The sequence below is a fragment of the Psammomys obesus genome, unplaced genomic scaffold, assembly GCF_907164565.1.
Source record: "Psammomys obesus unplaced genomic scaffold, mPsaObe1.curated_primary_1811, whole genome shotgun sequence".
Taxonomy (NCBI): Eukaryota; Metazoa; Chordata; class Mammalia; order Rodentia; family Muridae; genus Psammomys; species Psammomys obesus.
The window spans coordinates 7,970,796-7,993,054 of record NW_026596040.1 but is presented as its reverse complement, the minus strand read 5'-3'; the positions used below and the strand labels follow the sequence as shown (position 1 = coordinate 7,993,054).

The 22,259-nt window shown below is 42.5% G+C and overlaps 1 protein-coding gene across 1 annotated transcript in view; it reads left to right on the top strand.

Annotated features, from left to right (window-relative positions):
• Pggt1b (protein geranylgeranyltransferase type I subunit beta) overlaps positions 1 to 21,044 on the top strand; it is a 63,863-nt gene extending 42,819 nt beyond the window's left edge. Inside the window, exons 10-12 of the transcript XR_008721853.1 lie at positions 9 to 68; positions 19,158 to 19,319; positions 20,713 to 21,044. The gene's annotated coding sequence lies outside the window, so the exon portion shown is untranslated. The remainder of the gene's footprint in view (positions 1 to 8; positions 69 to 19,157; positions 19,320 to 20,712) is intronic.
• Positions 21,045 to 22,259: the final 1,215 nt, after the last annotated feature.

Below are 22,259 nucleotides of genomic sequence, written 5' to 3'. Positions count from 1 at the left end.
TTTCACAGTTACAGATATGTTACTGTAAGATTCTTGAAAATATATCCTTGCCTGTTTGTTTCTTTAAGGTAAGTTTATGGATATGGAATTGTTGGGACAGACTTGTGCACATTTCAAATTCTGGCAGCTCTTGGCAAATTGCTTCCTAAGAAAGCCATGCTTGCATGGATTCTGCCTTCACCCTGAGACTACATACCATCAGAAAATGGTCCGCTACAGAGTCACTGCCCTGTGGCACTGGGAAGGACTGCTGCTGCCTTGGTCCCTCACCTTGCAGTTTCATCTATGCTCCAGATCACGTGCTATCCACGTTTGCTCTTTGAGTCCACAGTGTTTCTTTGGCTGGGGTGTTTATCCCCCCATTCTCTGGCCTCCTTCCACGTTTCTCCTAGTGTGCTACCATTCACTAAAACCCTAATTGAATTAAGGACTGTTGCTACAAGTTTGTGGGATTGTCTAAGGTATCTGAAGATCATATTCTGCACATATGTGGTGTCTTCATTTCGGAAGGTGGTTCTATATGGCGCTATAGGACTATATAATACAAAACACAGTTTTTAAAAAGTGTCCATGAAGGCTTAGGATGTAAGTAAGCAGAGCAAGTGCCCAGCATGCACTAGTCTCTGGGTCTCATCCCTAGCATCATCATCAAACATGAACAGTAGGTGGGGACCTGAAAGGCATGTAAAACTGAAATGAAAGTGAACATTTTTGTTGATGGCTAAGACTCATAACCAGCCTCTCCCCTCATTTCATCAAATTCCCCTGAATTTGCTAAGACTTCGTGCATTCTCTCTCGAGTGAAGAGAATGATGACTGAGACGATCAGCTTCATGAGTGCACTTGAGTAGTTTCCCAGAATGTTAATAGAAGTTCATCTTTCATTTAAAGCTCAGCAGTTGAGTACCATAGTAGACCATCCACAAAGAATATTTTATGGCACTTATTTTAACAGAACACGCTACGAAATTCCGCAGTGGTTAGACTACAGAAATACTCATGCAGTCCTTCATACAATATCTTGTCTAAGTACTCATTTTATGGATTCTCTCTTCCCCTCCTGTATTCCTGGCTGCCCTCAAATTCTGTGTAGTTGAAAATGACCTTGAACTTCTTATCTTCCTCTGTTTCTGCACTTCTGGGATTACAAACGTGCACCACCATGGCCATCAGTGTTAGAGATTGACTTTAGGGCCTCATACATGCTAGATGAGCATCCTGCTAAGGGATACTTAGGTTGTTTCTAAATTAAGAGTGTTGCTGTAAACATCGATTGTTTTCTGCAGAAGTCACACAAAATAAATTTCTGGGCCAAAGGACGTATGTTTAAAACCATATTAGTACTTACTGCTAAACTGTCCTATACAAACTGCACATTATCTTACCAACCAGATGTTGTGCTTGCCCATAACCTCTGCTGTGCTGGAGACTGGAGAAAGACAGTTGTCCCTTGTTGACAGATATGCAGAAACAATGTGTATGTAATATTGAGTGTTGTAGATAATTTAAAAGTAAAGGCTAATAATGTTTATTATTAGAACAGTAATCATTTTGGCAGTATTATCTAACCCACTATGAATTCAATAAAGACACAGACACCTGATAGATTTTAGAATAGCCTTATCTTACCTAGGGTAGGACAAATATTAACCCTCTAAACTACCTTTACCTCTCAAGCTTCTACCCTACATCATCTGCTCTAATAATTTCTATCTGGGCCACTTCACATCCATAATCTCAAATTACTTGTTCCTCATCTGGGCTGCTTTCGTCCATCCACACTGTTCCAGCTGCGGGCTCCTCTCCACACTAACCAATTGCCATTTTCTGCTTCCTTCCTCTTCCTATACCTGTCTCCTTCTTTCCAAGTTCCTTCTCTCCTCCAAGTGCACTTGCCTTGGCCACACCTCCCTCACTTCTGCCCTGCCCAGGTGTGTAGGCATAGTTTATTAACCAATCAACTTTAAGTTAGTTGGAGCAAGGTTTACACAACAAGGACAGGGATATATGAGAATGTGCTCATGGAAGCCAGCAAGGTAACAAATACAAAGCAACAGACCATGCTGTTAAAATTGAGTGCTGAGTTTATAAACCTGTGAGTGAGAGCAGAAAATTCTCTCCTTTAAGAGGACCTAGGACACCAGTTTCCAAAGTGGTTTCCAGATAGAAGCGTCAGCATCACCTGGAACAACAATAACTACTACTGCTCATTCTTAATAAATAAACAGATAAATACTTTATTAAGTTAGCTTATGTTAAATAGCAATAATAGTTATCTCACACCTGAGACCCCATAGTTGCTCAGCTCAAGGGGCTGGTGACTCAGTCCTCCCAACTGGCCCTCCAGAAATGAAGCCTAGAAACACTAGTTCTGACAACAGCAGCAACAACAAGATGAAGGGGTCAAAAGGGAAGAGCAAGTGAGTTCATGCTGAATCAGCCAGGAACATCTCATAAAATGCAGATATCCTGCTTCTAGTGAATTGGAGACTGAACAGGGTGCCAGATGTCTATTTTCACAAGGCTCTTGAGAGGTTCTGATGCACATTTAAATTCAAGATTTAGAGAAATGAGCTTGAGTAGGATAAGGAATAACTATTTGTAAGTTTTATATTTGAAAAATAGGGCTTGACACCAGTGCAGTGGTTAACACCTATAATCCCAGCACTCGGGGAGGCAGAGGCAGGTGGATCTCTGTGAGTTGGAGCCCAGCCTGGTCTACAAAATGAGTCCAGGACAGCTAAGACTACACAGAGAAACCCTGTCTAAAAAAAGGAAGAAAAGAAAATACAGGTTGTACTCAACAGTAAACTCAAGGTAATTCAGTATTTTTTTTTACTGCCATCCCCCAAAGGTGAGTATGTGGTAGTAGGATAGAAAATGTAGTGAATACTGAAATGTGTAAATAAATGAGACATTTATTTCTCCAGTGTACCCTGTGTTCACTTACTAATTTTTGAGTAGAGGTTAGAGAGGGACCTTTAAAATTCGTGCACTAACAGTTTCAGCTAACTTCAGCTAACACTCCTTGCGTAGCCTGTCTCCTTTTCTCCTTGCTGTGCGATGTTTAACTCATGGGAGGCCAGGGGGCGCTCTGCTCTACACAGCTGCTGCCCTGGCCTTCTTCCTGGACTGGTGCCTGTTGGAGTGCCTGCTGTTGTGGCTTTCTCCGTGGTGCCTCCTGGACTGTCTGTCCTGGCCTAGCATGGCCTTTCAAAGAAGGTTTCAGACAGCTTCTAATTTCGCAGTCCCAACACTCTGGCATCTTTGTTCCAAATTAGGCCCCTTTCTCTCCAAATGATGTCAGTGATTCCTCTATGCTGACCCTCACATACACATTTATTGCTCTATCTTGTGCCAAAACTCCTAAATATTCTATATATGCAAAGAACTCCCTTTGTATATATCTAGCAACCTCTCAATTTTTAATGCCACTGAATATTGACAGAAGATAAGTCAAAAGTTACTTTACCTAGACCTTACGGTCTCTCAGCTATACCTCTAGATGCGGATCACAGGAACACTACATACCATATGTCTAAATATTGAAAACTTAATACAGCATCTCAACAAACCATGTTCCATTTTCCTTGATTGAAAAACACCTTTTCATGATGGCAGAATTGAAAACATAAAGACTAACAAGTCATACTAAAGAGCACATACCCACATTCAGCTTTGTTTTCTACCCTAGGCTATACCCTGGAAAAGATTTCCTCCTGACTTGGTGGCTTGCCAGCACCTAATCTCAGGGAGTGTTGGAGAGGGGTAGATGTCTCCTCATTGCTCACATATATGAACCTGTAAATACATTCTATCCCAATCATGCTATCTTTGCTATGTGCTGAGCCTCCTACACCCATCATATCACCTTCTAATTGTCTCTTAGAACAAGGCTGGGAAGTCAGGTTTTGATTTTTTTTTTAATATCTGTGTTGGGGTTCCCAATGCAGAACCAGCCCTCATCTTCCTTGCGAGTGTGCTGGCCCCTAGTATAGTCCTGGCCCCTTTGCCTAAGCTCTGTACCTCACACCCAGGTCCACCAGACTGCTGCTTTTTACAGCTCTGACCAAGGGCTACACACCCTGGTCCCACATCCAAAAAGTTGCTAGGGAAGAAGCCCAGGAGTGGGCTTTGAAGTGGGTTGAGGCAGGAAATAACTGAACCTGATATCTGGGTCATGTCTGGAAAGTGGCTGGATTCCTCATCTTGTAGGGAGAAGTGCCAGAAAGGGGTCCTCTGGGGGCAGCACCCCACTTCGGCAATCTAGAGACAATACCAGCAGGCTGACAGCCTCATGCAGTTAGTCTTCCAAATGTCCATCTACACTGACACTTCTGTTTACCTTCTGTTTTCTGTTCAGCTTTCCCCCTCTCCTTGCTTTCCCAGGACCAGGACCAGCAGTTTTCCCTTACTTTCCTGCACCAGGAGCATCCTTTCTTTTTTCCCTGTATTCTATACTACCATTTTTCATGTTGAGTGGAAGGAAATTGGAAACTTCTCAAGTGACAAGTGATTCTTGTTTTGCTGCCAATTCAAAGCCTGCACAATTCCTCCCTTTATACTTGCTTTAATATCCAAAACCACATTAGGTAAATTAAAGTCTTGGTGGACTAGAAAAGGCAAATGTGCATTATTTTTTTTTTCAAATTTATTATACCTGCCAAATTAATACAATAGCTAAAATGAAAAGTGTAAACACTGTTGGCCTGTTGTCAGGGCACTAAAGCAGGCTACCAGGCACTGAAAAGGCCGGATGTGTGGACTTAGCAGTGGGCAAGAAGTTGGCAATTTTTTCGTATTCAAATATACAAAGTACTGGTCTTTGAAAGACTTAGGTTCAGTAGCTACTCTTTTCTGTTTCTGTATTGTTTTTCTGACACAGGAAAGTAAGCAAAGATTACAAGTTCATCTTATGTATCCTTGCTACATACTATTCAAAACTTTCGGCATATAATACAAAAAATAGTATCTGTTGAGTAAATGAATTAAGAAATGAAAATATTTGAGCACTGCAAAAATCTAAGCAGCATTAGAAATGTGTGAGGCAGAAATTAGCCTCCCTACGTCCCTACAGCTGCTAGAGGAGAGGCCAGGCTGGCAAATAGGACAGATGACCAGGCAGCAGACCTGCCTCTGGGTGTCATTTAGGTGGGATAGAGCAATGTTTAAATATGGGACCTGTGGACCATGCCCCCAGGGAATCTGGCATGAAACTAGAGAGAGGTGGGGTGTGTCCAAGCCCAGAAATCTCAATCGAAATTGACAGGAGTAAGAACCAATCCCTCCCTGTTCTGAGCCTGCATGTCCTGGTGCACGTAGCTGGCATCTCGAATTCCTCTCCATGCAAACAGAGCATCGCCAGTATCCCAGTCCCAACCAATGATAAGTGTCCACCCTCGAATAGCTCTCCACTCCCCCAAGGTTCATATATCCCTTTATCTATTCAGAATAAACAGGCACAAGCTGTTTCACTGACTATCGTGTCTGAGCTAAAAGACGGACACTTGAAGAGCTGCTTCAGGGAGGGCTTTCTCTCTGGGCATTCACCGTTGGACCTGGCCCCTTGGACCCTCCCGCTGGCTAGGCTTTCTTTTTTCCTCTGGTGCCTGGACACTCGAAAGGGAGGAAGTGGACCGGGATACTGTGCCCCTAAGAGTTGTAACACTGAAAACTTGGGGAAGGATTTCTCCCTACTCTTTGGACTGGAGAGCTGTAACACTGAGAACCTAGGAGGATTTCTCCCCTCAGCATTACCCGCCAGACCAGGATCCTGCGGACCCCAGCCGGTTTGGACTCCGATTCATCCTTTCCAGCCTGGTATACATTGGTGCCGGGACCACCAGGGAGGAAGTGGAATGAGGAACCACATTTAAATACATAACCTGTTTTTTCAGAAGTAGTTGATTTCCACCCAAATCAGCTGTGTCTGTTGTCAGCAGACTGCATCTTCAGAGTAAACAAGTAGCCTCGTTGATGAGTGAAGGTTCTTTTTCAGAAAGTCAGTTCATAAACAGAAGCAATGATGTGTTAGTAACTCAGAAGTGCTCATGTATTCCGTGAAGCAATTATCAGTGGGTGCTGAAATTTTTAGAAGTGATGGAGACGTTAAAAGCAGAAGGCACAGACTGCGACTGACTGAGCCCACAGACACTACCATCTCTAGAAGATGCCAGGAGCCATCAGAAGAGGCACGCCTTCTGAAATCATGCAATTTTTTACCACAAGAATTGTGACTAGACCCAGGCGCTGCTGGCTTCAACCAACAGCCTAAGGAGTGAAATAAACTCATGTCTCACCAAGTTGCTTTTAGTCATGGTGTTTCATCATGGCAATAGCCACCCTAATTAAAAACAGGCAATATCTTTAAGAGGCAGTTAAGTTTCTTCCAAAATCCATTTTTTCTTAAGTGGTTAACCAGTACTAACAAGACTGATTTTAAATAAATGTCCTTCTCATGGCCTAGCCATGTGGGACCATGTCAACACTGGAGAAGAAAGACATTTTTGTTAGAAACATTTACAAAGAGGGGATGCATTAGGCCATTATTACATTCAAAAAAATTGTAACTCGGCATCCCATATGGATTAAGGCATATAAAGTAAGGATTTCTTCACACATAGCTGTTATGCCACTATTATGCAAGTTGACATACCTCAGCTGACAGGTTTTTATCATGGTTCATAAAATTCACAGCTGGAGAAGGATGCTTCTCCTTCAGACCCTGCACAGCACTTTCTAGCACTATGAAAGCTAGCCAGCAGAGAGGAACCCACCAGCTCAGTCCAGCCTTGATTTCACTATGTTGTACAGCAGAGCTGTCAGGTGCTGGTGAGTAAACAAGAGCAATAGTAAGAGCCGGTTTGGGGGCCTCCAGGGTATCAACAACTTGCAGCAGGCGTGTATCACCCTTGCCTCTGGGTTTGTTTGTCTATAAACCCATAGTTCTAGGGGAGAGATTTTTCCAGCCATTCAGGCTCTTTGCATCAGGGTATTCTTTTTAATTTTTTAAATTTTTTTTAAATTTTTTTCTTCACAATTTATTTATTATATATCCCAATTGAAGCCTCCTCCCTCAACTCCCCCCAGTCCCAACCTCTGTCCCTCTTCCTCTCCTCCTTGTCCTTTACTCTACTGAAAGGGGGAGTTCTCCACTATTGCCATCTGCCCATAGCTTGTTAAGTCTCATCAGGACTGCTTGGATCCTCTTCCTCTGTGACCTGGCAAGGTTGCGTCATCAGGGGCGAGTGATCCAGAGAGAAGTCAACTGAGTCATGATAGAAGCAGCCCCTGCTCCCCTCCCTCAGAGATCCACATGGAGACTGAGCTGCCAATTGACCACATCTGAGCAGGGAGTCTAGGTCCTCTCTATGCATGGTCCTTGTTTGGTGCATCAGTCTCTGCAGGATCCTCTGGGCTCAGATTTTTTTAGTTATGTTGGTCTCCTTGTGGGTCTCCTAGCCCCTCCATGTCCCTCTAATCCCACCCTTCTCTCCCTAAGACTCCCCGTGCTCTAAGTTTGGCCCTGAGTCTCAGCATCTGCTTCGATCCCCTGTTGGGTGGATCCTTTCAGAGGACCCTCTATAGTAGACTCCCATCCTCTTCCTCTCTTTTACCACTTCTGGTGTCTATCCTATTTAACATTCTGAATGAGATTTAAGCATCCTCCCTAGGGTCCTTTTTAGTGTTTATCTTCTTTAGGTCTATAGATGGCTGTCCTATATTATATGGCTAATATCTGCTTAATAGTGGCATATACCCAAAAGATGCCCCACCATTCAATAAGGACATTTGCTCAACTGTGTTTTATAGCAGCTTTATTTATAATAGCCAGAATATGGAAACAATCTAGATTTCCATCAATGGAGTAATGGATACAGAAATTGTGGTACATTTACACAATGGAATACTACTCAGCTATTAAAAACAAGAAGTCATGAAATTTGCGGACAAATGGATGGAATTAGAAGAGGTCATCCTGAATGAGGTAACCCAGAAACAGAAAGACAGGCACGGTATACATTCACTAATAAGCAGAGTATCTTTTTAAAAAAAATATATTTGTTTACAAAATAGTGAGCTTCCATGTGGCTTTTTCATGCCCCCTTCAGTTTGGTTTAACCTGCCCCATGTCTTCCACCTCCCATTTCCTCCCTCCTTAAAGCTTTCCACCTCTAGTATCTTCAATCTTTTCTTCCCATGTTACCTACATTCTATCTCCATCCTGTGAGGTATCATCCTCAACTTGGCTCTTTATAGTTTCAGGGCCTGTACAGGGGCTGAGTTTGAATACACAAAACTAGAGATTTGAAGATCTCTGACAGATTACATCTGGGGTTCACAGCAGAGAATCTACACCTGGTAATATATTCTCACTCCAAAGCCCATGAAGGTTGAGATCCTAGACCCTCTTTTGTTTTTTAGCTAAATTGCCATGACATTGAACTGCTTTCTAAATATGTGTTTTAATCCATAGACAACCACTCTCAGCCGTCATCAGAGAAGCCACTCCTTCCAGTGAACTGCCATGAATGCAGGGACTTATGACTGTACAGTGTGTTTAGAATAATACAAGACATTTTCACTACCCACTACAAGGCTTAGGGAATGCTGCAGAAGTGGATAAAAGGGAAGTACAATTCATGAGATAGGGAGAAGAGCTACAAAATGCCACTTTTCAGCGATATATAACCACACAATCACAAACTCTCAACAACTATAGATCTTCACTGGGTCTGCAAGAGAATGGTCCTATCACCAGCCAGACATGGATGGAAGAAGGCTTAGGAAGTCTTATTCCTCATTGCTGAACTATTTTCTATGGATTGATCAAGGAGAAAAGGAGTCATTCCCTTTAATTGTGTTCCCATTAGTAACCCTACCAAGCTCCAACCCAATGATCACACAGGTAGCCCCGGTTAAACTAAATGGTCCACAAAACAAAACCTAAAGTTATAAATCTGGAAAAGACACAGATAAGGAGCAAGAGAGATACTAGGATTTAAAGGTAGATATAAGAGTGCAGTATAGCCAAAATGCATCGTGGACATCTATGAAATTGTCAACTAAATATTTTAAAAGTAAGGAATTCTAAGTGTCAGATGTAATAGGTGAGTTTCTGTCTTTTCAGCACTGTTCTGTCTTTTCAAACATGTTTAGAAAGGTGCAAACATCATAGAATGAAATACAGCCCTTATTCTAATTGCTACAGATTTCCCTTGCATACAGGCATGCACCAACATAACTTAGAGTCCCTGTTACTTGGAAAGCTCACTCCAGTTTATTAAAATGAGGTTTTATGTAAGTCAGGGGATTGCAAATTGGGTTCTAGCTTCTGAATGTTTAATACAGTATTTATGGGAGACAATAATGCTTCTTCCGTGGTTATAAATATATAATAGCGTAATGGAAGCTCTCCATTAACTGTTACTGGTCTGTAGAGCTGGAATGTGCTTTCCCCCAGAGTTCTATGCTATAGTTCGGGGTGAGGGATGTCTGAGAGATGGGCAATGAAAACAAATGTCTTTTCTTCTGGTTCTCTTTGTAATGTCGTGTCTCATCAATTATTTCACTATTGTCTGAACATAGGGAAGAAATTATCAACTGAAGGCTTTATATCAAAGGCAGACTTTAAACTTGCTATGTACCTGAGGATGATCTTGAATTTTTGATCCTCTTGCCTCCACCTCTCAAGTGATGGAATTAGAAGTATGAGTCACCACCACTTTCAGTTTGTGGGATGCTTGTGTTGCCTGGAAGTGAACCCAGCTGGAGCTTCATGCATGCCAGGCAAATAGTCTTGTTTTTTGTTTTTTTAATTTCATGTGCATTGGTGTTTTGCCTATCTGTATGTCTGTATTAGGGTGTCAGATCCCCTAGAACTGGAGTTGCAGACAGCTGTTACCTGCCATGTGGGTGCTGAGAATTGAATCTAGGTCCTCTGGAAGAGCAGCCAATGCTCTTAACCACTGAGATGTCTCTCCAGCCCTGCTGGACAAATATTCTATCAACTACCCTACACCGCTGCCCTGGGGAAATATATATTTTTTTAATATGATTGTCATAGTTACTGTTCTATTTCTGTGAAGAGATATCATACCACGATCAAGGCAACTTATAAAAGCCTGTAACTGGGGGCTTGCTTACAGTTTTAGAGTGTTAGTTCTTGACAGTCATGGCAGGGAGCATGGCAGCAGTCAGGCAGGCATGGTGCCACAACAGTAGCTGAGAGCTTACTGTCCTGATATGAGGGCAGCAGGCAGGATGGGGGTGGAGAAGAGAGAGGAGAACAACACTGGCCCTGGCCTGGGCTTTTGAAACCTCAAAGCACATACCCAGTGACAGGCCTTGTCCAACACGGTCACACCTAATACCCACTTCCCTGGTTCTCTCTCTCTCTCTCTCTCTTAAAAATCACAAAAAATAAAAATCTAAACAGACAAAAGAACAAAACAAAACATCAGAAGCGCTGCACCATACACACCACACACACACACACACACACACACACACACACACACACACACACACAAACAAAACTATGGAGTTCATTTTGTGTTATCCAACTACTCTTGGGCATGTGACCTGTAATGGATATACCCAGTGATACTCCACTGGAGAAAATTGATTTTCCCTTTGCCAGCTGATATCAATCGCAAATAGCTTCTTGGTTAGGAGGGAGATCCTGTGTCTACTTCACCTCTCAGTGCTGGGACCCCATCTGGCTTGATCCTGTGCATGGCTTGTGTGTGCTGCCACAGTGTCTGTGAGTTCACCTGTGCATCAGCCCTCCTGTGTCTAATACATACTCTTTCCTTAGACTCATCCATCACCTCTTTCCACCTCCTGTTCCACATATGTCCTTGAACCCTGAGGGAAGGGGAGGAGAAGATGTTTCGTTTAGGACTGAGTGTTCCCAAGTCTCTGTCCCTCCACATATACACACTGTCCAGCTGTGGGTCTCTGTGCTGATTCCTATTTGTTGCAAGGAAAGGCATTTGTGATGAGGGTTGAGTGATGCTTTACCATATAGGTATAGTAACATGTCATTTGGGGTCGTTTTATTGGTATGCTCCCTTAGCAGAATAATGGTAGTAATAGGGCCTAGAGTCTAGGGTGATGACCTATCTAGTCACAGGTTCTTGGTCACTTTAGGAGTATCAAGTATGGGTCCCATTTCATAGAGTGGGCCTTAAGTCCAACATTTAAAAAAGTGTTTGGCTAGTCCTATCATATTGCGCCACTATTGGACCAGTATATATTGCTGGTAGATCACTGTTGTAGGTCACAGGGTTTGTCTTGATATTGGTGACATTGATGATTACCTTTCTCCTCCAGTAATATGCAGAGTACCTTCCAACATCATGATCACTAGTCATTAGGAGTAAGGCGTCTAGTTAGGCACCAACTCCCCATGTTTGATGATATAAGTTAAGTGTTGTTCTCAGTGACAGGGCCTTACCATCAGGTTGTGGAGAGCAACCAATAGCCTTAGCAATAGCCTGAGTTGTGTGTGGAGGATTCCATGGTATCCCTTTGGCCAAAAACTCTGGCTTTTATGAATAGAGCAACAATTAACATGATGGGCAAGTATCTCTGCAGTAGGATGTACAGCCCTTTGGATAAATGCCTGTGATGGTTAGTCTTGGTTGTCAACTTGACTACATCTGGAATGAACCTCAACCCAGAAATGGAGGGCATACCTGTGAGAAAGTTTTTGATTGGTTTGAAGTGGTGAATCCACTTCTAATCTAGACATTTGAGGTAGGAAGACATATCCCTTAGATCCAGATCTTAAGGTGGAAAGACACATGTCTTTAATACAGATCTTGAGGTAGGAAGATACACTTTTAATCTGGGTGACACCTTCTGCTGGATACCAAGATAAGGACATGGAAGAAGTATTCTTTGTCTGATTGCTCTTCCATTGCTAGCAAGTCCATTCAATCACTGGCATTAGAGCCTACCTGCATCAGCATCTACTGAAGACCAGATGAGACATCCAGCCTCTTAGAGCAACTTTTTGGATTCTTGGACTTTCTGTTCATAGCCAGCCATTGTTGGATTAGCTGAATCACAGCCTGTAAGTCATTCTGATAAGTTCAGCACCCCCGCACACACAAATATACATGTAAGTTCTGGCTCTTAAGTTATTTTCTCTACAGAAAAGTTCTTAAGTTCTGTTTCTCTACAGAAACCTAATACAATGCCCAAAAGTGCTATAGGTGGATCTTGAGGTGGATCAATTTCTAACTTCCTGAGGAACTGCTACACTGATATCTATAGTGGCTGTACCAGATTGCACTCTCCAGCCATGAACAAGTATTCCACTTTCCCCAAATTCTTACCAGCATATGCTGCCATTTGTTTTATTGATCTTGGCTGTTCTGACTGGAGTAAGATGAAGTAGTTCTGATTTACATTTCCCTGATGTATGCCCAATTATTAACCACTCATCCTCCTCGATACAAAGAATGCTCCCTAACTCCTCTCTATCCACTTTAAAAATCATGTTTTTAATATCTTATCCCCCTCCCTCTTTGGCTCATGAATTATTAATGTAGTTCTGCATACTACCTTTTAAATCTGTTTGCTGGGGTCTGTTCACTATGTTGGAGAGTTTAGAAAAGAAAAGAGTATTAAACACCAATCTCACTGAGCTGGAAAGCTGAGTCAGCAGGTAAGAGCATCGGCCACTCTTTTGTAGGACCCAGATTCAACTCCCTGCACCCACATGGTGGCTCACAATGGTCTATAACTGCCGTTTTAGGGGATCGGATGCCCTCTCCTGGCCTCTGAGGTTACTACACACAAGTAATGTGCAGGCATACAAGCAGGGAAAACGCGTGTAAATTTTACGTGTAAATTTTAGGCTGGATGTAGTGGTGCACACTTTTAATCCTAGCACTTTGGAGACAGAGGCAGGAGAATCTCTGCGAGTTCAAGGTCAGTCCGGTCCTACATAGATCCAGGCTGACCAAAGCTACATATCAAGACTCTGTCTCAAAATAACAATAGCAAAAAATTTGCCCCTAATAGCTCAACAATTATTAGTATAATTTACCAACAACTTGCAGGCTGTGAGGCCACACAGGTGCTATTTAAAGCCAGGCAGATAGAGCGTCTGGTGCTTACAGAAGTGGCTGCAAAGGGAGGGGCATCAGCTGTTCTCTGGCTATTTGATGTGCACCTGCCTTGGAGAGAGGGGGAGAAGCAGAGGACAACGAGGCTTGTAATAGTTGGTTCTTCTCCATTCCTCAGAAAATGCCATGGGAAATGGAGGATTAATTAGAATCAGTGTAGAATAGATTTACAAGGAAATGGATTTTCATGTTGGAAATTTGCTTTTGTGCTATGATGACCTAACACCAAAGGAAAAAAAAAACCCTTGTTGGCAAAATGGGCATTACCCAGTGCCTGGAAGTAAGAATTAAAGAGAGTATGACTTGCTAAATCTCACAGAGGGTAAAAGAGCCCAGAGATCTGGCTCATATGTCAAGAAAAGACTGCCTTGTCTTACTATCAAAGGATATAAGAAAGCCCATTCCTCTCCATTGTCTCCATTTGCTAATCAGCCCTAAGGTCATAAACAGAAAACTAGGGATCGTGTCCACTCTCCTACGGTGACAATATGTTTTACAGCCTGGAAAATCCTGCACAAACCTCTCTTCACCATTCATACCTCAGAGGCACAAGAGTAAGCCAAATTACTTGGGCCGGGAGTTTGGGGCTCATGTATATCAAAGCCCTTTCATGTTCTCACAGAAACTGGACCACTGAATGTAAGATTAACGCCCTGCCAAGAAACTGGCCTTAGTGGAGTCCCCCAACTGGTACCAAGTAACTTCACAAAAGCCTTGAGGCTCTGAAAACCCAGCAGCTGCAGGGCCCCTACAGAAGTTTCTTCCCCCCCACCCCCCTCCGTAGCCAGAATCTGGTACTTCAGACTCCGACTTTGCCCTGGGGCAGAGGAACTCTCTCCACTCTAGTGAAGTCGCCTCCACACTCCACACCCTTGTTCCTGTTGGTTGTGTTTTGCTTCTGAAACTCCGATTGGCTCATAGTTGTAACTCCAACTGACCAGGTGGTCTCGAGCAGGAAACTCAGTACGCTTCTGTTTCCAGAGTCCCAGCTCTCACAGTGCAGAGTAAATTCAAGTTACCATTCATTGAATTGTGTGGGACTGAATTAATCTCAGCGGCTTTCCTACCCAACCTCCCAGGGCGTTGGGAGTGGTAAACAACCACACCCAGCAACACCCCATCCTAGTGACCTTTAGCAAGCCATTCCCTGTCCAGATCACAGGGCTGTGTAACGCAGGACTCATAAACTCATTGCCACCTGGATCGGCAGGAACAATAAAAGCCAGTGTGTGCTTGTCTATAAAGTGCCCAGAGCATTTCGGAGGTGAGGGCGCCCCTTCAAGGAAAGAGGAGAGCGCGGCAGCAGCCAGCACAGGAGAGCCACAGACTTCATGTTGTCCGCCCTTTGAAAAACACCCAGAACCTTCTTCTTGAGGACAGTATTGGATTTATAGAAAGGCTGCAAATGTGCCAGAGCCCTAAAAACTCCACCCAGCTTCCTATTATAGGCATCTTGTTTTAGATTGGTGTATTTATTATAGCTGATGAATCAATATTGATGCATCGTGGTTAACTGTATACAGTTTCCTTGGGCTTTGTTCAGGGGCCTTCTTCTGGTTCTAGGACATCTTCCAGGATGCCATGTTGCATTTCATTATCATGCCTCGTCTTGGCTGTGACAGTTCTGAGGCTTTTCTTGATGGTGTTGATTGGCAGTTTTAAGGGTAGTCATGTATTTTGTGGGCTATTCCCCAACTAGGATTAGCCTGATGTTTTTTTTCATAATTAGACAGGAATTAAAAGTTTGGGGGAAAAATAACAAAAGGGAAAGGACCCTCACCCCAAACTTTTAACCACTCCCCCTTTACCTCTCCACCCCTTAATCTACACAAGAACTGTAATTGTATTGGTAGTCCCAACACAACTGTTAGGATCAAGGAAAGGCACTATTATTTCATGTACATTACAGGAGATTGTCCTTACCCTACTGGGTAGCAGCAAGAGAATCCTTAGAACTAATTTTCCTGGAGGGCTGACTTTGGACTCCCTGGGCAGAGCCTCCATAGGACTTGAAAGTGAACAGAAATAAAGGAAGGTCCCATCAAAGCAACAAGCCTCCACAGAGAAGTCAAAACACTACAGGGAGCTGACCTGCAGAGGATAATCCCTCGAGATGGTTGAAAGGAAGGCAGAGTAACCCCTGATAAAAGTATGGGTACCCCTGATAAAAGTTGAAGGCACCTGGGCACTGAAACACACCCAGCCCTAGCGGAGTAGTTGTGGCTTGAAACACAAAGGCAGAAAAGTAGGGTGTTTACAAATACAGGTTAAAGCAGCAGGAGCTGTCTGAGGCGGGTCTGTCAGGGGACTGCTACTGTTTCATCTCCTAACTCTGGCAGTGCTCTATTGCTTGACCCTCTGACCCTGTCAAAAGGGCAGTTCGACAGAGCCTGCCTTGTAGAATTTTATGGCATCAAATGGGATGATATGAATAAGCGTTGGCACAGGTGGCCTGCCCAGAGTGTCAGCACATACTAGTCACTGTCATTGTGCCTGTGGAGATAGCTATAGAGCTTCCTTGGAGGCACATGCTTCAGTCCAATCCCAGAGGCACTTAAGGCCTCTAGACAACCTGTCTGGGAAAACTTCAGATTTCAGCCAGACCTAACAGTGCATGCCTGTAAGCCAGTTACTTGGGGAGGCTGAGGCAGAAGGTTAAAAGTTCAAGGTCAGCTTGGGCAGCTTGGTGAGGCCCTCAAGAGAGTAACTACAAAAAGAAATATGAATCAGTTTGGGACTATAGCTCAGTCACTGGTAGAGTGCCTACCAGCATGAAAAATAACAATCCTGTTACTACACCTGTAAAACTTACAGACATCGATTTCCTCTCCCACATGCTTTAAAACTGGCATAACAGTCCAACAGCAGTTAACCAGGCTGGCATCATGAAACACATCCAAGCCAACTTGGGCTTTATTGGTGCAGTGGAAGTGGACTCTCATTAGGACCTGCCACTCAAACCAACACTAGCGTTCTCTCCTCAGAAATGCTGGAGGGATTAGAGCAACTTAGAAATGTGAAACTGTCTCTCAATCTGCACTGGACTCTTTGTTGAGAAATATCATGTGTTCTGTTAAGCTCTGTGCCCAGGACTGTGACTCTAGTGAAGGTGATAAGAAACAACAACAGAGATTTTTTTTCCCTCTTCCTACATTGATTACATTTATACTCCAACTACTGTGTCATGGGTGACACAAGTTGAATAACAGCAGCAGAGAGGATTCATGCCCTCGGTCCCTGCTGGCTGTCATTTTAAATTCTTAATATGTATTAGCTTAGTCCTTGTAATAATCTTTGGGTCAATACTATACCCATTTTAAAAAAGTGGAGTGGGGTACCAAGAACTGATGTGCTATTAAAAGACAAAATGAAGGCCTACAAGATAGCTCAGTAGGTAAAAAGGTACCTGACAACCTGGCTTTGATCTCAAGAACCTACATGGCAGAAGTAGAGTGCTGACAAACACAGATTTCTCTGACTTTCTCCAAATCTCCACCCCCCTCCCCACATTTTTTAAGTGTTTTGTTTGTAGGTATGTATGTATGTATATATGTATGTATGTATGTATGTATGTATGTATGTATGTATGTATGTATACCGTACATGTGGCTGGTGTCTGAAGAGGTCAAAAGAAAGAGTCAGATGCCCTGGAACTGGAGTTACAGATGGTTGTGAACTGCCATGGGGTGCAGAGAATGAAATGCAGGTCCTCAACAAGTCTCTTAAAATGATGAGCCCCAAAATTATTTTTTTAATTAAATGGCTATTATGTGACTGTCATTTGGATCTGTGTTTAGTTGTACATAACAGAAGCCATGGTTTAAACAAATCCTCAAGTGAAAGAAGTTTAATTAAGAGTTTCAGTAGCAGCTCCACTTTTTCCTCCTTGTGGTCCTCTCTTCTCCGGTCACCTCAGTGCATGACTTGCTGCCTCAGGTTCTCCTCAGTAATTCAAGATGGTGACACACCATGCTCTTTCTAGAAGCCACCAAACAACTTCTCTTGCCATCCATGAGCAAGCCCTTCTGCAAAGAAGGCTACCAAATGTGTTTTTGTTTTGAGTTGCTCACATTTCTCAAGGTCCCTTGACAAGGATGGAAGAGCCGGGTACTGTAAACGACACTGGAACTGTGCTGTTGGGGGCAGGTGAAGAGAAAGCTGCAGGATGGTCTCTGGTTCCCATCTGCAGTAATCATGTGGAAAAGGCAGTTAAGGTGGGGTGAGCAAGTAAAGAGTTAGAATTGGACACAGTTTGGCTTATGTTTAGAATTAGTGAAATACTTTACAGCATTTAAGCAGTGTTCTGAGACTTACAATAAAGATGAAAAGAAAACTGGTAATCTTTCTTCTTTTATTCTGAAATTTCAATTGGAAGTTTTTTCTCCTGAGGAATCATTTTCAGATTTCTTCTTCAAGAAGAAACATTCAACATTAATCTCTTGGTTTGTCTTTTAGGGAAATAAAGAGAATATTTGAATTTGATATTTATAAGTTTTCTTAACTGAAGTAGGACTACAGTCATTTATGGCTAAAACTTTTCTCTTGTCCTCAGTTATAAAGCCAATAATATTTATTTAGCCCTTGAATAGAACTTGCTTGGGACTTAGTAACTGTTGAGTACATTATCTTTAATAATTTGTGTTTTATTATTAGCAAAAAAAAAAAAGAAAAGAGTAATATATGTTTAAAAATTTGTTGTTGCCCTGGGCTGGAGAGATGGCTCAAAGGTTAAGAGCACTGGCTGATCTTCCAGCAGTCCTGAGTTCAAAAATTTGTTGCTGAATGAGTTACCTCTGTGTCTGAATGTGTGGTATGGTCCCTTTACAACAACATAGCCAAATATGTCTTAACAGTAGACTGAGAAAAGAGACATAAACCCCCTTTGGGATGATATGAAACACAAATGTTTCAAAAAATATGAATTACACAGAGCAAGACACATCTGATATTATGCATTTTTACATTATAAGAGAAATATCAACAAATTTCCTTGTTGAGTATAAACACCATACTAAAAAAAAAAAAAAAAAAAAAAAAAACCAAACAACTTTCTGAAGCACAGAGCTCTCACAGCAAGCTGATGCAACTCTAAAATAATCTTCTCATGTATACTAATGTGGCCCTATGGCTTCTCTAAGGAAATATTCATAAATATTGCTACTGTACTCTACAGATGCCTTAGGAAGAAAATTGTAGTAGACTTAGCAGAAGACTGGTCTACAGTGGAAAATGTAATAGAATATTTCCCTTGATAGAACTCAAAGCTATGCATGTGTCAGTAAATGAAGAGCTATAACTTCCAACTCAGAGCCAGGGCTGTGGTAAGAGTGCTGTGAATCATGCTCAGGGTCTAATTCTGATTCCCTTCTGGCATCTGGCAGGCCATACAAATGATTGCATCATCTTTCATTTGTAGAGTGCACCCCCTAACACCGGTGGCTGAGGGAGGAGCCCAGAGAACTTGGGGCTGCAGCAGCCCAGCTGGAGAGCTGTGCAGTCGCTGTGGCACTGTGGGCACAGGTCAAACACATGGCTTGAGTCTTTAGGAGACACTATGCTCAGGAACAGTGGAGTCCGTGAGAAGGCACCAAGAACAGTGAGAGCACGGGGGACAGTGTTCTGTGTCGAAGGAGTAAAGGAAATCTCTTAAAATTAATTTTTATTTTGTGTGGATAGGTGTTTTGTCTACATACATGGCAGATACCCACAAAGGTCATAAGAGGGCATCATATTCCCTGGAACTAAAGTTACAGACAGTTGTGAGCCACTGTGTAGATACTGTTAGTAAAATCGAATTCCTCTGGAAGAGCAGCCAGCTGCTCATAACCACTGAGCCGTCTCTCTAATCTGAGTAATTGTGATTATTTTTTCTGAAGGTAGAAACACATTAATAAATACAATTTTCAACATGCTTTGTTTTTTATGTCCCTTGATATCATTAAGAGACTTAATAATGGCTTAAAAAACATACATATATACATTCTCTCTCTTTTTTTTCTCTCTCTCTCTCTCCAGGGCTATGAGATGGCTCAGAAAGTTAAGCCAAAGCCCAGCCACCTGAGCCTGGTTCCTGGACTCCACAAAGTGAAGGAGAACATTGACTGTATTAGTTGTCCTCTGACCTCCACACATGCACTGTAGCATGGATGTCACCCCATGAGCACAAACACACCCTGAGTAAGTAGATGTAATAATATATTTCAGAGGATCTTGAAAATTTAAACTCACTCTGTGCTCCCCTCCCCTGCCACACACACACCATAGCTCTGACCTTCCTGTGTCTGACCCGTTATAAGTTAGAAATGGAAGAGAATGTGCCTGAGCAAAAAGTTGTCCTTCCTGTTTTTCAAAGTTAATGTGATTTTTACAGTGTGATGAGCATAAAAGCTCTTTCTTAGCACTAAGTGAATTTTGTCCCAGACATTTCCCTCCTCTATAAAGGGACAGCAGTGTTTAAGCCCTACCAAATACTCAGTTTAATCAATAAACAAGTAGCCCATGTTGATGTTATTAATATTCTGAATTCCCATTTAATGGAGAGAGAAGTTGTGCCCTTTATTGGAGATCCATGGTGCAATAAGAAGGAAATCTTAAGACATAATTTGGTGTAAAAATAGAGTAATAATCATGATTTATTGTTTTTCCATATTCAATAATCAGTAACTAACCTTTCACTATTTCACACTTCCTTTTTGTCCCTTCTCTTTACTTAATGCCCACTAAAAGCAAAATGGATCTAGACCTTGAAAGCCTATGGATTAACCCTCTTCCAGTCCTTTCCCTAGCTTCCCTTTATCAACCCCACCAGACAAACAACTTCCCCAGTAACTGAAGAACACGGGGAGAGAAGGGACCGGTGTAGTCAGGCCATCTGGTGGTTCTCAACCTATGGGTTGTGACCCCTTGGTGGGTCAGGTAACCCTTTCACAGGGGTTTCGTGTCAGATATCCTGCATATCAAATATTTACATTATGGTTTATAATGGTAGCAAAATTGCAATTATAAAGTAGAAACAAAAACGTTTTGGTTGGGGTCACAACGACGACACATAGCACTGTGTTAAAGGGTTGAAGCATTAGGAAGGTTGAGAACCACTGATTTGTTTATCTCAGCAGGAAAGGAACGCTCAAAGCAGCAATGCCCAGCTGCTTAAGAACAGTACAGACAAATGAAACACCCATGCTTAACCACACGGCAGAGAGAGTAAGGCAAAGTGGACCTTTGCCCCAGGAGGATGACTGAGGTTCTGCTAGAAGGTTCCTTAGCCCTGAAAGAAGCAAACTTTTGTGGCAGTAACACAACCAGGCCTGATGAGTGAAGCAGATCAAAGAAACTAAAAACGGAGCCCTCAGTTAAATTATTTATGCTGCTGCAGCTGTATTGATCAGAGGCTGTTTTCCCACTTAGTCCCACCTTCCTGGTACCTACAGAAGCTGATGTCTCCGAAAGAATCCTGCCCCAGTGTGTGTGGGGGGGCTGGGTGGAGAGCTAGGCAGGACCACAGTTATCTGATATAGTCTTGCCATATCTAATGACAACTGATGAAGTCTTTGCATATCTCATCTCCCAGGAAAGAAACTGTATCGTTTTACCCTGTGGCCTGAAGGAGAAAAGGTTCTGCTCTACCTTCCAGGATCATATTACCTCAGCATAAAAAAGCCCAATGCAGAGCTACAACTGCCAAGACTAAAGGGACATTTCTCTTTTGAGAATCGTCTTTCCTTACTGTCTTTGGAATCACCACTGCCAGAACACTGAATAGCACACAGTAGGTAGCTATTTAGGTTTAGTGTATGAGTTCATGAGTGAATATTGTCATACTGGGATTCAGGCCCTGGAGGTCATAAGTTCAGAAGCATGTGTTAGGCCACTAACTCCCAAGACAACCTGGTTTTGCTGAACTTACAGGGAAAATCTTGCTTGTCATAGGAATAGCTTCTCCTTCCTTGAAACTAGGGATGAATTTAGGACATGGGCACACTGTTCCAACTCCACCATTGGGAAAAGTCTAAGATAAGGATTGATCCCTTGTCTTTACACAAAGGATTTAATTTGCTTCTATCTTTGGACCAAACATTGTGCACTATAAATTCCCGAAGATAAGAAACTGTGAAGGAAGTAGTGTGCTTTTTACCTCAAGGGAAAAAGCTGTGAAAAGAAAACTTTGTTCTTGGTTCAGTTATAGTTGCCAGCACTTTATTTGCTGGGCAGTATAGTGTACTGCCATCCTGATGTCGACGGGAAAGGTAGTTGATAAAAGTGGTTTGATCAGAGGGACTTATAAGAATTTATAGTAAATGTTCCTTGGAAAGCCACTGAAGAATGGCAGACAGAGACAGATCTTTGTGGTAGGTCTTTGGCTAATGCCCTGCTTTTCTTCCAAATAGTGCTTTATGTGATTAAAATTTAAATCCTGCAGTATTGAAAGAGAAGAAAATGATAGGTATACCTTCTCTCCTATGTAAAACAAAGTCATCTGAAGAAGTCCTGTGTGTGCTGAAGACCCTGCAGACAGAATGAGATCCAGGAATACAATACAGAGAGATGAAACTTAGTAGATCCGAGCCACTTTGTCTGGAGCTCTCATTAGTCCCCTTGGAAGCCATATCTACAAACCTCTGTACCTGAGCTCATGTCTCTGTGACTACTAGATAAAACTTTTAAAATGTTTTGTTGTTTTTAGCAAACCATTAGTTTCTCCTGTCTTAGAGCTGAGAACATTGTAAGACGCTATCAAAATCTTATCGGAGACACTCCCGCTCTGCTGTCCCCACTTCCTGTCTCCAGGACTGCACTTGGTAAATGCATTGACTTTTGGCACTCTTTTGTTCTATGGCTGTAAAATTTCATGCAATGTTTTCCGCAGAGGACCACGTGACTGGAGGGATAAGAAATTAAAGAACTGGTGATTCCATTTCTCATAAGAGTGTGGGGAAATAGGCACCTTCAAGAATTTTTAGTTCTGAGCAGGTAAAACAGCTGTTTGGAAAGGCAGTTTGGCAACATGACCTCTAATTTTAAAATACCCAGCATTTCAACTCTTAGCTATTCAGAGATGAACAATCTATAGAGACGGTAAACTGAAGTGCACAAGAAAACAAGATCGTCAGAGATCTA